This window comes from Myxine glutinosa, chromosome 13 (assembly GCF_964187855.1).
Source record: "Myxine glutinosa chromosome 13, kmMyxGlut1.1, whole genome shotgun sequence".
Taxonomy (NCBI): Eukaryota; Metazoa; Chordata; class Myxini; order Myxiniformes; family Myxinidae; genus Myxine; species Myxine glutinosa.
The window spans coordinates 20,138,081-20,152,278 of record NC_136273.1 but is presented as its reverse complement, the minus strand read 5'-3'; positions in this window follow the sequence as shown (position 1 = coordinate 20,152,278).

Here is a 14,198-nt window from a genome sequence, read left to right as displayed (position 1 = left end):
CGGTCACGGTAGCCTTAGAGGACGAACTTGAGGAGACGCACCGAGAAATAAAAGAGGTTAAACAAAAATGAGAGGAAGTGGAAGAAGAGGTGAGTGAAATTAAGAAGAGACGGACAGAAACTAAAACAGAAATCCAGGAGGAGGTGATGGAATATGTGCAAGGTCGGTGCTCAACTCATAATGTGATGCTCACTAACCAAATAAAGAGTTTGCAGGTGGCAAAGGAGGTGCGGAGACGAGGTACGGAGGTGAGTGGCAATGTATATGATGTGAGGAAAGCTTCAGTCGGCTTGGGGGTTGATTTAGACCCGGGTGTTCGTGAAAGGCCGTTGGTGAAGTGTGCGACAGGTCTGGGGTGCGAAAAAAGAGGTGTGCGAGAATGTCCGACCATGGGGTGTGTGAGGAAAAAGTGCACGCCGAGGAGTGAGTGTGCCGTCAAGAGTGAGTTGGTCGAAGCGCGTGTGCGAGGGGGTACATGGAAGCGCGGTGTGGTAAGTGTTACGGAGGAAGTAACAAAAGAGTGTGCGCAAGAGGATGCGCGAGAAAGGTGTGTAACGGACAGGTGCATGGGGAAAGAGTGCGCTGTCAAGAGTGAAGGAGAATGCACGCCTGTGGTGAGAGTTACAGAGGATGTAACGAAAGAGTGTGCGCGAGAGGATGCGCGAGAAAGGTGTGTAACGGACAGGTGCATGAGGAAAGAGTGCGCTGTCGAGAGTAAGGGTGAGTGCGTTGTCAAGAGTGGTGGTGAGAGTAGTGAGAGTGGCACGGAGCATGAGTTGGTTGTGACAGGTGAGCGAGGATGTACACCTGGAATGGAAGGATGCACACCTGGAATGGTAGAGCGTGTGTGGGAATGCACACTTGAGTTGGTCGTGAGGCACGTGGTTGGGTGTGCGAGTGAAAGCACACCTGTGATGGTCACAGAGGAGGTGACCGAGGAAGGGGCGCGAAGAGGTGTGTTGGTGAGGTGTGCGAGCGACGAATGTGTGCCAAGGTGTTCGGTGGTCAGGTGTGTGACCAAGTCTGTGAGTGGAATGAGTGTACCTGGGTGTGTAAGGAAAGGTACGAGGAGCATGGGAACAGCTGGAGGTATGAGCAAGAAAGGGGTAGCATATGCTTGTAAGCATCCAGGTGAGGCATCGACGGTAACCGGGTTAGAGGTTAGAACGACTTATAGCCGAATCGGGCCCTCGGTGCGCGTCGGGCAGCTTCGCGTGCCGCGAGGACCAGCGGGGATCCGAACCACGGCGGTTTCGAAAGAACCGCCGTACGCGATCCACGCTGTGCCTCGCTTGGAACGGCCGCGTCCGGGCTCCACTAGGCGGAGCGGGCAGCCCGATAGGAAGGGCCGTCATGGCGACCACTTTCTATTGAGATGTGCCGGCAGGTCGAGATCGGGACATTGGATGGCTCCACGCCGAGGTGGTGCGTGGGATCTCGGCCCGGGTACGCCCCCGTCCCTGCACCGAGTGCCGGACGCATCCAGCCGCCGGCACCAAAGAACCCGCGTTCATTGTTCGGCTGTACGAAGCCGGGCTGTAGACGTGAATTGGCGCACCGAGAGGATCTAATAAGTAGACGGGTGATGAGGTTAGTGTTTTGGACCCAAAATTAGAGCAAAACAAAATTTGATGATTGGCAAAGGATTGGCAGTAATGATTGGCAGATGATGGGTAGTGATTGGCAAATTTTTGATTTGTTGAAATTTGATGTGCAAAATTGGTAGTGGGAGATGCCCGATGTGGTGGGATGGCAACTCTGTCATCCCTCACAAAAGTGGGGCAAATGCGCTATAGCTTATGGGGTGTATGGCAGTGAAAACTAGCCCGGGTGGGTTAGGATATATCGTGTGTAGGGATCTAGCAAAGATGACATTAGGTAACGTTAAGATTACTTAGTGACTGATACCTGTAGTGGGGACGCAGGTAGTTTAGTGTGGATGATAATGACGTGGGAGCGCAATAGTTTAAAGGGACGACTGGGAAGCGCAAGTTTCAGAGGGGAGTAGTTAGCTGAGATGATGCCGTGTGTGTGAGAATTGAACAGGTGTGATTGCACAGGTGTGCAACTGAACAGGTGTGTGGAGCAGTGTATGAGGGAGTAGTGGTGATGTGTGTTGTGTTGACCAACTGGTCCAGGAAGAGGAGGAGGGTGCAGGTGGTACCAGGTATGATTGCACAGGTGTGCAACGACAGGTGAATGGAGGACAGGTGTATGGAATAAATGGTATGGAGTATTGGAATGGATGGTCGTGGAGTGAGTATGGTGGAAATTGTGGAGTGGAGTGGATGGTGCGAAGGTGTGAATGGGGGAAGAGTGGACCCCCATCACGGATACCCGGGGCGGGTAGTGTAAGTGTTAGGTAGAGGGTACAGGTAAATTGTGGTTGGATATTGGCATCTGTGGTGCGGGTGAAAGAATGGTCTTTGGATGGGTGCATTAGTGTTGTGGAAATGGCTGGGCGTGTAGCCTGTTAGTGTGTGTAGTTGGTTTGGGCACTCCACCACTGTGAGGATGTCGGCCAGGTGAGGCCGCAGGTGGGCTCTGGCACCCGGTAGTTGTGGATGGGGCCCGAGGATCCGGAGGACGGACCCGGGTAGCCCAGTGCCAGAGGGCACCAAGGGGTGACAGAGCCAGGAGAGGGCCTTCCCCAGTTAGTTAGGTTAGGGTGAGGAGCTAGGTAAGCTCGGGTGGCAACTGCAGTGGTGGAGGTGTGCAGGTGGGTAGACCTGCTGGGAGAGCTACACGTCGCAGCCCAGAAATTGTGCGAGGGCACCGGGAGATGAATCGGGGGAGTTAGACCCCAAATTGAGAAGCACCACAGTTTGGTCAATGGGAATTGGTTTTTAGAACCCATAGTGTAAGTTGGCCAATGGATTGGCAGGGAGAGACCCCGGGTAGTGTAAAGTGTGTTAAGGTCATTTAGAGGATAGTTAGGATGAAGGATCTCCTCGCACCATCTGCATCCACTCACCTGAGGTGACAGGTACTCCACACCATGCCATGTTTTAATTATTTTTGATGCAAATGTTTTGGATTGTGAGACGCATCATGACGTGGGTGTGACATTGTGCGTAATTCCATCTCTCCCTCCTTATGAGGATTGATGATGAATTGGTGATGGCAAATTTTGAAGTAGAGGGATTGGAGACGAATTTGGTGTAGAAGGGAAAGATGGGGAAGACAAGAAGTAGTGACGAATTTGTAAAGGTGTAAATTCTTGTAAATATGGGGTAAGGGCAAGGGTAGTGTAGGTGACAGGGGGGGGGGGGGGGTGACGTACGGTAGGGACGAGTTTTTCTCACTTCGCTCTCCGTACGCACTTCACCCTGCATTGCCTTTATTGATGTGTACCCTTGTGACCTTACCCCTCGCTCATTTGTCTTTCCCCTTTTGTCTCCCACATGACCTGTGCGCCATTGGGTGCCGAGGGGAGCGTGCGTGGGTCGGCCATTGTGCGCCCGAAATTCCCAGAACCAGCTGTCTGCATCGATGCACCACATTATGGACCACATGTCTGTGGCCGAGCACCACCTATGTACCCCGTGGGTTGGGGCATGGCCCCTCTGCTGGAACCGGCCATGAGGGCCCGAAATCTTGCTGGCGGACCTTGGCCACAGGGCACCGATGCCCCACAGGTGAACCACACATAGTCGGCCCCTGTGGGCCATAAATAAAATAAAAACGGACACGTTAGGTGCATTCTTTTATTGCAAATAGGCCGCCAGCAAGGGAAGATGACAACACCAGGAAAATAATAATAACCAGCAGAGGGAGCCAAAGAGCAAGAGATCACCTGCAGGGTTAGGGGTTGTTGATTTATTTTTTTTATTGTTGAACATTGATGAACAGTGATGACTGCACCGATTGGTGCTTGGGTGTGTATTGGTGCGTTTTTGGGTGCTTTCATGGTGCATTGATGCAGAGCAGACTGTCTCCCCCCCAGAAAGAACAATCACAGGTCCTGGGTTAGTCTTGTAAATAAAGTAGCGTCAATTGTAAATAATGCTTCCCACCGTCAGTGTGTAGTTTGAAGACCATTCCGCAATTCGGTTAACTGTGGGCGTAAGTCTGTTAGGCAGGGTGCAATGGAGCAGCGGGACACATTTATTTATGTTTTAAAAACTGTCGCACTCAGGGTCAGGTTAAAAGTAGAGGGAACTACACCTACGTGTCACACTAAAAATAAAAGTTGTAGGCCTGAGACGTGCCTAAGAGGAGGAGGGTGCAGTGTTGCGGATATGAGGACTGTATATATTTTTTATTGTGTAAATTATTATTATTGTTTATTCTGCGCCCCCCTACCTCCGGAGCTGTGTAAAGGTGAAAGGGCATCCCATAATTAGTCCACAAGCATACACGTCAGCCAAATAGTAGAATACCCCTGTTTGATAGTTATCTCTTATTATGTGTTGTTAGAGTAAGGCTGTGTCTCCCATTAATTGAAATACTCCATTGCACCAGTGAAAGAGATAGATTCCCTTCATTCCCACTCCCAACACTTCCATTCCCCCCTTTTCGTCAATTGCAATTCGCATTGCCAACTGCATGTTGGGCGGTTTTCCCTTCATCCGCCATTGACCACGAGGCAGGGTTGGGGAAGAAAGGCGGGTCCCCACCTCGTCAGAGAGGGGAGGAGTGAGCCAGCCCCACTCGACCAACCATGAACAAGGGGTTTGGCTTGAGAGGGCGGGGAGAGAACGTTTGGGGGAGGTTCGTAAAGGTTGAGGGGCGGGGCCTATATAACCCACGGCGGGGGTGTTCCCAGAAGAGATGCACTTTGAGTTGAGACAAGGAGGGACGAAAAAGAGCTGGGTCATCAGAGCAAGAGCGCGTAAGGAGGAGAGAACCCGTCACGCCAGACCCCCCCACCAGCGCATCGGCTCCACCAAGCAGCTCCGACCCGTGATCCCGCGCACACGACAGGCCCGGTGGCATCAGCGGCCGTCGAGGTCCAGCCCGACGTCCCGTGCGGGATCAAGCTCCAGCCAGCTCCGTGCCGACCCCCCCCTCCAGCCACACACCTCCTTCCAGCAATCCACTCTGCAATTCCCCGCGTGAGTCAGTGTCTTTGTTTGTTCTGTCCTGGGAATAAGTTAAGTCTGGATAAGCTAGTATTTGCACTGTGTCACCTGCGTCTTATGTGTTGTAAATAAACCTTGATTGCTCCTTTTTGCTTGTGTAAATAATAAATCCCATTACTCGTCTGTACGTCTTCTCGTTTTATTCCTTTTCCTCTTTGCATTGCGTCGTTTTAGTCTTTTCCCAGATTGGACAGCTGCGGTGCGATACGGCCAAGGTTCTGGGTGAATCGGGTGAGTCAGGGATGCTGTAACGGTCGCGGTTGGACCATCCGCTCGGCCCATCATACCATCTAAACCGCGATCGGTAACAATATATATATATATACACACACACACACACACACACACACACACACACACACACACACACACACACACACACACACACACACACACACACAGTGCCTATGGAAAGTCTACACCCCCTTTCAGAATTTTCACCTTTTGTTGCCTTATAACCTGGAATCAAATTGCATTAAATGATACCTTCTCCACCTTTATTTACACATTGTAACCCACAAATTCCAAGTTCTCGAAATTTCAGGAAAAATTCATTAAAGATACAAAACCCAGGATATCCAGGTTGGATAAGTGTCCACCCCCCCTTATAATAGCAATTGTACATTAGCTCAGGTTGAACCAATCGCCTTCAAAATCACACACCAAGTTAATTGGCCTCCACCTGTGTTAAATTGTAGTGATTCTGATTATTTCAGAATAACATCAGCTGTTCCTGTAGGTTTCCACTGCTGGGTTATGCATTTCACAGCACAGACTCAACCATGAGCAGCAAGGAGCTTTCAAAAGATCTCTGGGATAAAGTTGTGGAAAGGCACAGATCAGGGGATGGGTATAAAAATATTTCAAACGCCTTCAATATCCCTTGGAGTACAGTGAAGACAATCATTAAGAAGTGGAAGGAGTGTGGTACCACCAAGACCCTGCCTATATCAGGCCGTCCCTCCGAACTGGATGACCAACCAAGGAGTAGATCGGAGAGGACACCAAGAGGCCAATGGCAACTTTGGAAGAGCTACAGGCCGTTATGGCAAAAACTGGTCACTGTGTGCATGTGACAACAATATCCCAAGCACCCTGCACATCTGGCCTGTAAGTAGGGTGGCAAGAAGGAAGCCATTACTCAAAAAAAGTCTACCTTGAGTCCCATTTGAGGTATGGAAAAAAACACTCCGGAGATGCTGAAGCCATGTGGGCAAAAAGTTTTGTGGTCTGACAAAACCAAGGTGGAACTTTTTGGCCTAAATGCAAAATATTACATTTTACACAAACCCAATGCAGCACATCACCCAAAGCACACCATCCCTACTGTGAAGCATGGTGGTGGCAGCATCATGTTATGGGGATGTTTCTCATCAATAGGGACTAGGGCACGTGACAGGATAGAAGGGAAAATGTATTGAGCAAAATACAGAAAAATCCTAAAGGAAAACCTGCTACCCTCTGCAAGAAAGCCTAAAATGGGGAAAGAAGTTCAGCTTTAAGCATGGCAACGACCCAAAGCACACAGGCAAAGCTACACTGGTGTGGCTAAGGAACAAAAAGGTAAATGTCCTTGAATGGCCCAGTCAGAGCCCTGACCTAAATCCAATGGAAAATCTGTGGCACAACTTGAAGACTGTTGTCCATCAACGCTCCTCACGCAACTTGACTGAGCTTGAACAGTTTTGTACAGAAGAACGGGCAAATATTTCCCAATTAATGTGTGAAAGTTGGTAGATACCTATCCCAACAGACTCACAGTTGTTATTGCTGTCAAAGGTGCTTCCACCAAGTATTAATTAAGGGGGTGGACACTTATCCAACCAAGATATTCTAGTTTTGTGTTTTTAATTAATTTTCTGAAATTTGTAGAATTTTTCACTTGGGAGTTGTGGGTTACGATGTGTAAATAAAGGTGCAAAAAGCCTGATTTTATGAATTTTAATTCCAGGTTATAAGGCAATAAAAGGTGAAAAATTAAAAGGGGGTGTAGACTTTCTATAAGCACTGCTTATAGAAATATATATATATATATATATATATATATATATATATATATATATATATATATATATATATATATATATATATATATATATATATTGTTGCGGATATGAGGCCTGTATTTTTTTTTGATTGTGTTGTATTGTGGTAAATTGGTGATGATTATTGTTTATTCTGCGCCCCCCTGCCTCCGGAGCTGTGTAAAGGTGAAAGGGCATCCCATAATTAGTCCACAAGCATACACGTCAGCCAAGTAATAGAATACCCCTGTTTGATAGTTATCTCTTATTCTGTGTTTTAGGGTAAGGCTGTGTCTCCCATTAATTGAAGTACTCCATTGCACCAGTGAAAGAGAATAGATCCCCTTTCATTCCCATCCCCAAAATCTACATCCCCTTTCGTCATTGCCAAGCCTCGATTACCAATTACCTCCCCTCCAAAACCGCCATTGAACATGTGCTCGAGTCGGGGAAGAAAGGCGTGCCCGCCCGTCGTCGTCAAGGGCGGAGCCAGAGGGTCGCGCGACCAACCAGGGCCGAGGTGAGCACCCCGATGGGCGTGTCCAAAAGGCTGGCGGCTTAATCGCCGGAGGCGCTATAAAAGGCGCGCACGCGAGTGAGTCGTGAGTCGGTTGCCAGAGAGAGTCGTGAGGAGTCAGTCAGTGGAGTCGGTGGTCAGTTGGTTGCGGTGAGGAGTCGGTGGTGGTGGTCAGTTGGTGGCGTTGGTTGCGGTGAGGAGTCGGTGGTAAAGAGTGAGTGGACCAAGAAAGAGTTGAGGGTTTGGACCAGACGAGTCGGACAAGGCCTGGCAAAGCACGCGACGTCCACAGCAGCCACAACAGCAGCTTGGGGGCCTGAAAGGCGGTTTGGAGCAGGGCCGTGAAGGAACGGCGGCTGCTAAACGCGCCGGTTGTGCTGCAGGACCCCCTTGGACCTTTCCTCTCCCTCCAGCCATCCACCTCCTGCCTTTCCACCCTTCTTGTGTACGTGAGTTTGTTTTGTTTGTTCTGTCCCTGGGTATTTAATTAAGTCTGTAGGTAAGCTAGTATTTGCACTGTGTCACCTGCGTCTTATGTGTTGTAAATAAACTTGATTGCTCCTTTTTGCTTGTGTGTGTACAATAAATCCAATTACTCTTCTGTCCGTCTTCTCGTTTTATTCCTTTTCTTCTTTGCATTCGTCGTTTTAGTCTTTTCCCTCATTGAGCAGCCGCGGTGCGATCCGGCCAACGTTTGGGTGAAATCGGGTTCTAATCGGGGATCCTGTAACGGTCGCGGTTGGACCATCCGCTCGGCCCATCATAACATCTAAACCGCGATCAGTAACAATTGGTGTCTGGGAGTGAGATTCGGGGCCCGAACCAAATTTTTAAAACATCTAAAAAAAAAAAAAAATTGGTCAAAATTTGGAGCGGACGAAATTTGTTTTGTTTTAAAGCAAAACCTGAACTTTGAAATCGCGCCATGGCTGGTCAAGGCGATCGGATGCAGGTGGGTGAGCTAGAGGAGGGGTTAGGAGTAACCCAGGATCAGAGGGACGAAGTAGAGGAGAACAATGAGGAGGTGGTTGAGGAGGTATCAGGCGCACAAAATGGCGCCCTCGCGCACATGGTTATTGTGGCGCCAAATCTAGCCGCGCCCGTGACCGTAGCAGCACCGATGAATTTGGACCTCTTTATGATACAAATAAGGGTGCTCATGGTCCAGACAAGTGAAGACCTGAGGAATGACTTGGGGAACCGGATGGATGTTCAAGGTGAGCGAATGGGACAAATGGGGAACCGGATGGAGGCTCAGAGTGAGCAATTGGGGGTAATGGGAAGCCAAATGGGGGTAATGAGGGACGAAGCGAGGGGTACCGGTGAGGGATTAAAACATGGGTTAACGGGGGTGGAAAATAGAATGGCTGCCCAGGAGAATCAGTTAGAGGGGGTGAAAAATGGGTTAATGGGGTTAGAAAATAGGATGGAGGACAAATTGCGGGAGATAGGGGAGCAATCCACCCGAGAAATTAAACAAATGGGAGAGCAGATAGAGGAGGTAAAAATCGGGGTAGAAACCAAATTGGATGCTCAGAGGGATGAATTGGGACAGATGAGGGTGGCATCTACAAAGGAGATGGAGGAGATGAAATAGGAGATACGACGAGGTGTAAGTGAGGAGGTTTCGGGGCTACGCGAGGAGGTAAAGCGAGGTGAGAAGCGTATGGAGAAAGAGGTGAGGAATAATACGGCTAGGTTACAGGGGGGCATAGAGGGTCTGACGAAGGGAGTAGAGCAGCTGACAGTGGGACAAAGGGAACTAGCGGACCAAGTGGAAAAGAACACTGCAATCATCGGGGGTTTAAAAGCGACACAAAAGGACATTAAAAATGAATTAATAGCGACACAAAATGAATGTCAAATGGTACATGAGGGATTGACGAAGAGGTTGGAAGAGGTGACAGAAGTAATGGAGACGAAGGACCGGGAGGTAAGGACGCACATAGAAACGGTTAAAGTAGCGATGGAGGAAGAAATAGAGGGGGCGCACCGGGAGCTGAAGGAGGTAAAGGAAAAATTAGAGGAGGTGGAAGAGGGGGTGAGTGAAATTAAGAAGAGACGGAGGGAAACTAAGAGGGAGATAAAGGAGGAAGTCATGGAATATGTACAAGGTCTGTGTTCAAATCATGATGAGGTGCTCACTAACCAAATAAAAAGTTTGCAGGTGGCAGAGGAGGTGCGACGACGAGGTACGGAGGTGAGTGGCAATGTATATGATGTGAGGAAAGCTTCAGTCGGCTTGGGGATTGGTTTGGATCCGGGTGTTCGTGAAAGGCCGTTGGTGAAGTGTGCGACAGGTCTGGTGTGCGAAGAAAGAGGTGTGCGAGAATGTCCGACCATGGGGTGTGTGAGGAAAAAGTGCACGCCGAGGAGTGAGTGTGCCGTCAAGAGTGAGTTGGTCGTAGCGCGTGTGCGAGGGGGTACATGGAAGCGCGGTGTGGTAAGTGTTACAGAGGATGTAACGGGAGAGTGTGCGCAAGAGTGTGCGCGAGAAAGGTGTGTAACGGACGGGTGCATGAGGAAGGAGTGTGCTGTCGAGAGTAAGGGTGAGTGCGCTGTCAAGAATGGAGGTGAGAGTAGTGAGAGTGACACGGAGCGTGAGTTGGTTGTGACAGGTGAGCGAGGATGTACACCTGGAATGGAAGGATGCACACCTGGAATGGTAGAGCGTGTGTGGGAATGCACACTTGAGTTGGTCGTGAGGCACGTGGTTGGGTGTGCGGGTGAGAGCACACCTGTGGTTGTCACAGAGGAGGTGACCGAGGAGGGGGCGCGAAGAGGTGTGTTGGTGAGGTGTGCGAGCGACGAATGTGTGCCAAGGTGTTCGGTGGTCAGGTGTGTGACCAAGTCGGTGAGCGGAATGAGTGTACCGAGGTGTGTAAGGAAAGGTACGAGGAGCATGGGAACAGCTGGAGGTATGAGCAAGAAAGGGGTAGCGTATGCATGTAAGCATGCAGGTGAAGCATCGACGGTAACCGGGTTAGAGGTTAGAACGACTTATAGCCGAATCGGGCCCTCGGTGCGTGCCGGGCTTCGCGTGCCGCGAGAACCAGCGGGGATCCGAGCCGCGGCGGGTTCGAAAGGACCGCCGTATGCGATCCACGCTGGGCCTCGCTTGGAACGGCCGCGTCCGGGCTCCACTAGGCGGAGCGGGCAGCCCGATAGGAAGGGTCGTCATGGCGACCACTTTCTATTGAGACGTGCCGGCAGGTCGAGATCGGGACATTGGATGGCTCCACGCCGAGGTGGTGCGTGGGATCTCGGCCCGGGTAAGCCCCCGTCCCTGCCCCGAATGCGGGACGTATCCAGCCGCTGGCACAAAACCACCCGTATTCATTGCTCGGCTGTACGAAGCCGAGCTTTAGAAGGAAATTGGCGCACCGAGAGGATCTAATAAGTAGACGGGTGATGAGGATAGTGTTTTGGCCCCGAAATTAGAAAAAAAAAGCAAAATTTGATGATGGGTACGGTGATTAGCGGTAAATGGCAAATTTTTGATTTGTTGGATTTGGACGAGCGAAATTGATAGGACCTCCCCGATGTGGAGGGATGGCAAATCCACCATCCCTCACAGGTGGGGCAAATGCGCCATAGCTTATGGGGTGTATGGCAGTGAAAACTAGCCCGGGTGGGTTAGGTTATATTGATAGGGATCTAGCGAAGATGACATTAGGTAACGTTAAGGTTAGTTAGTGACAAGGATACCTGTAGTGGGGACGCAGGTAGATTAGTATGGATGATAATGACGTGGGAGCGCAATAGTTTAAAGGGGCGACTGGGAAGCGCAAGTTTCAGAGGGGAGTAGTTAGAAGAGATGATGCCGTGTGTTTGAAGATTGAACAGGTGTGATTGAACAGGTGTGATTGCACAGGTGTGCAACTGAACAGGTGTGTGGAGCAGTGTATGAGTGAGTGATGGTGATGTGTGTTGTGTTGACCAACTGGTCCAGGAAGAGGAGGAGGGTGCAGGTGGCACCAGGTATGATTGCACAGGTGTGCAACGACAGGTGAATGGAGGACAGGTGTATGGAATAAATGGTATGGAGTATTGGAATGGATGGTCGTGGAGTGAGTATGGTGGAAATTGTGGAGTGGAGTGGATCGTGCGAAGGTGTGAATGGGGGAAGAGTGGACCCCCATCACGGATACCCGGGGCGGGTAGTGTAAGTGTTAGGTAGAGGGTACAGGTAAATTGTGGTTGGATATTGGCATCTGTGGTGCCGGTGAAAGAATGGTCTTTGGATGGGTGCATTAGTGTTGTGGAAATGGCTGGGTGTGTAGCCTGTTAGTGTGTGTAGTTGGTTGGGCACTCCACCACTGTGAGGATGTCGGCCAGGTGAGGCCGCAGGTGGGCTCTGGGAGCCGGTAGTAGTTGTTGTGGATGGGGCCCGAGGATCCGGAGGACGGACCCGGGTAGCCCAGTGCCAGAGGGCACCGAGTGGGGTGACAGAGCCAGGAGGGGCTGTCCCCAGTTAGTTAGGTTAGGGTGAGGAGCTAGGTAAGCTCGGGTGGCAACTGCAGTGGTGGAGGTGTGCAGGTGGGTAGACCTGCTGGGAGAGCTACACGTCGCAGCCCAGAAATTGTGCAAGGGCACCGGGAGATGAATCGGGGGAGTGAGACCCCAAATTGAGAAGCACCACAGTTTGGTCAATGGGAATTGGTTTTTAGAACCCATAGTGTAAGTTGGCCAATGGATTGGCAGGGAAAGACCCCGGGTAGTGTAAAGTGTGTTAAAGTCATTTTGAGGATAGTTAGGATGAAGGATCTCCTCGCACCATCTGCATCCACTCACCTGAGGTGACAGGTACTCCACACCATGCCATGTTTTGATTATTTTTATGATGCAAATGTTTGGATTGTGAGACGCATCATGACGTGGGTGTGACATTGTGCTTTGATGTTCCATCTCTGCCTCCTTATGAGGATTGATGATGAATTTGGGTGATGGCAAATTTTGGATAGAGGGATTGTGGAGACGAATTTGGTATAGGAGAAATATGGGGAAGACGTGACAGTAGTGACGAATTTGTAAATGGGTAGATTTTGTAAATATGGGGTAAGGGCAAGGGTAGTGTAGGTGACAGGGGGGTGACGTACGGTAGGGACGAGCTTTCTCACTTCGCCCTCCGTACGCATTTCGCCTTGCATTGCCTTATTGATGTGTACCCTTGTGACCTTACCCCTCGCTCATTTGTCTTTCCCCTTTTGTCTCCCACATGACCTGTGCGCCATTGGGCGCCGAGGGGAGCGTGCGTGGGTCGGTCATTGTGCGCCCGAAATTCCCAGAACCAGCTGTCTGCATCGATGCACCACATTATGGACCACATGTCTGTGGCCGAGCACCACTTATGGACCCCATGGGTTGGGGCATGGCCCCTCTGCTGGAACCGGCCATGAGGGCCCGAAATCTTGCTGGCGGACCTTGGCCACAGGGCACCGATACCCCACAGGTGAACCACACGTAGTCGGCCCTGTGGGCCATAAATAAAGAAAATAAAAAGGACACATTGGGCACACTTTATTGAAAATAGGCCGCCAGTAAGCAAAGCAAAAGAATGACAACATCTGGAAGACCAAATATAATAACCAACAGAGGGAGCTGAAGAGCAAGAGATCACCTGCAGGGTTAGGGGTTGTTGATTTTATTTTTTATTGTTGAACACTGATGAACTATGGTGACTGCACCGATTAGTGCTTGAGGGTGCTTGTATTGGTGCGTTGTTGGGTGCTTTAATGGTGCGTCGATGCAGAGCAGACTGTCTCCCCCCCAGAAAGAACAATCACAGGTCCTGGGTTAGTTTTGTAAATAAAAATAGCGCCATTGTAAATATGCTTCCACCGTCAGTGTATAGTTTGAAGACCATTCCGCAATTCGGTTAACTGTGGGCGTAAGTCTGTTAGGCAGGGTGCAATGGAGCAGCGGGACACATTTATTTATGTTTTAAAACTGTCGCACTCAGGGTCAGGTTAAAAGTAGAGGGAACTACACCTACGTGTCACACTAAATAAAAGTTGTAGGCCCGGGTCGTGCCTAAGAGGAGGAGGGTGCAGTGTTGCGGATATGAGGCCTGTATTTTTTTGATTGTGTTGTATTGTGGTAAATTGGTGATGATTATTGTTTATTCTGCGCCCCCCTGCCTCCGGAGCTGTGTAAAGGTGAAAGGGCATCCCATAATTAGTCCACAAGCATACACGTCAGCCAAGTAATAGAATACCCCTGTTTGATAGTTATCTCTTATTCTGTGTTTTAGGGTAAGGCTGTGTCTCCCATTAATTGAAGTACTCCATTGCACCAGTGAAAGAGAATAGATCCCCTTTCATTCCCATCCCCAAAATCTACATCCCCTTTCGTCATTGCCAAGCCTCGATTACCAATTACCTCCCCTCCAAAACCGCCATTGAACATGTGCTCGAGTCGGGGAAGAAAGGCGTGCCCGCCCGTCGTCATCAAGGGCGGAGCCAGAGGGTCGCGCGACCAACCAGGGCCGAGGTGAGCACCCCGATGGGCGTGTCCAAAAGGCCGGCGGCTTAATCGCCGGAGGCGCTATAAAAGGCGCGCACGCGAGTGAGT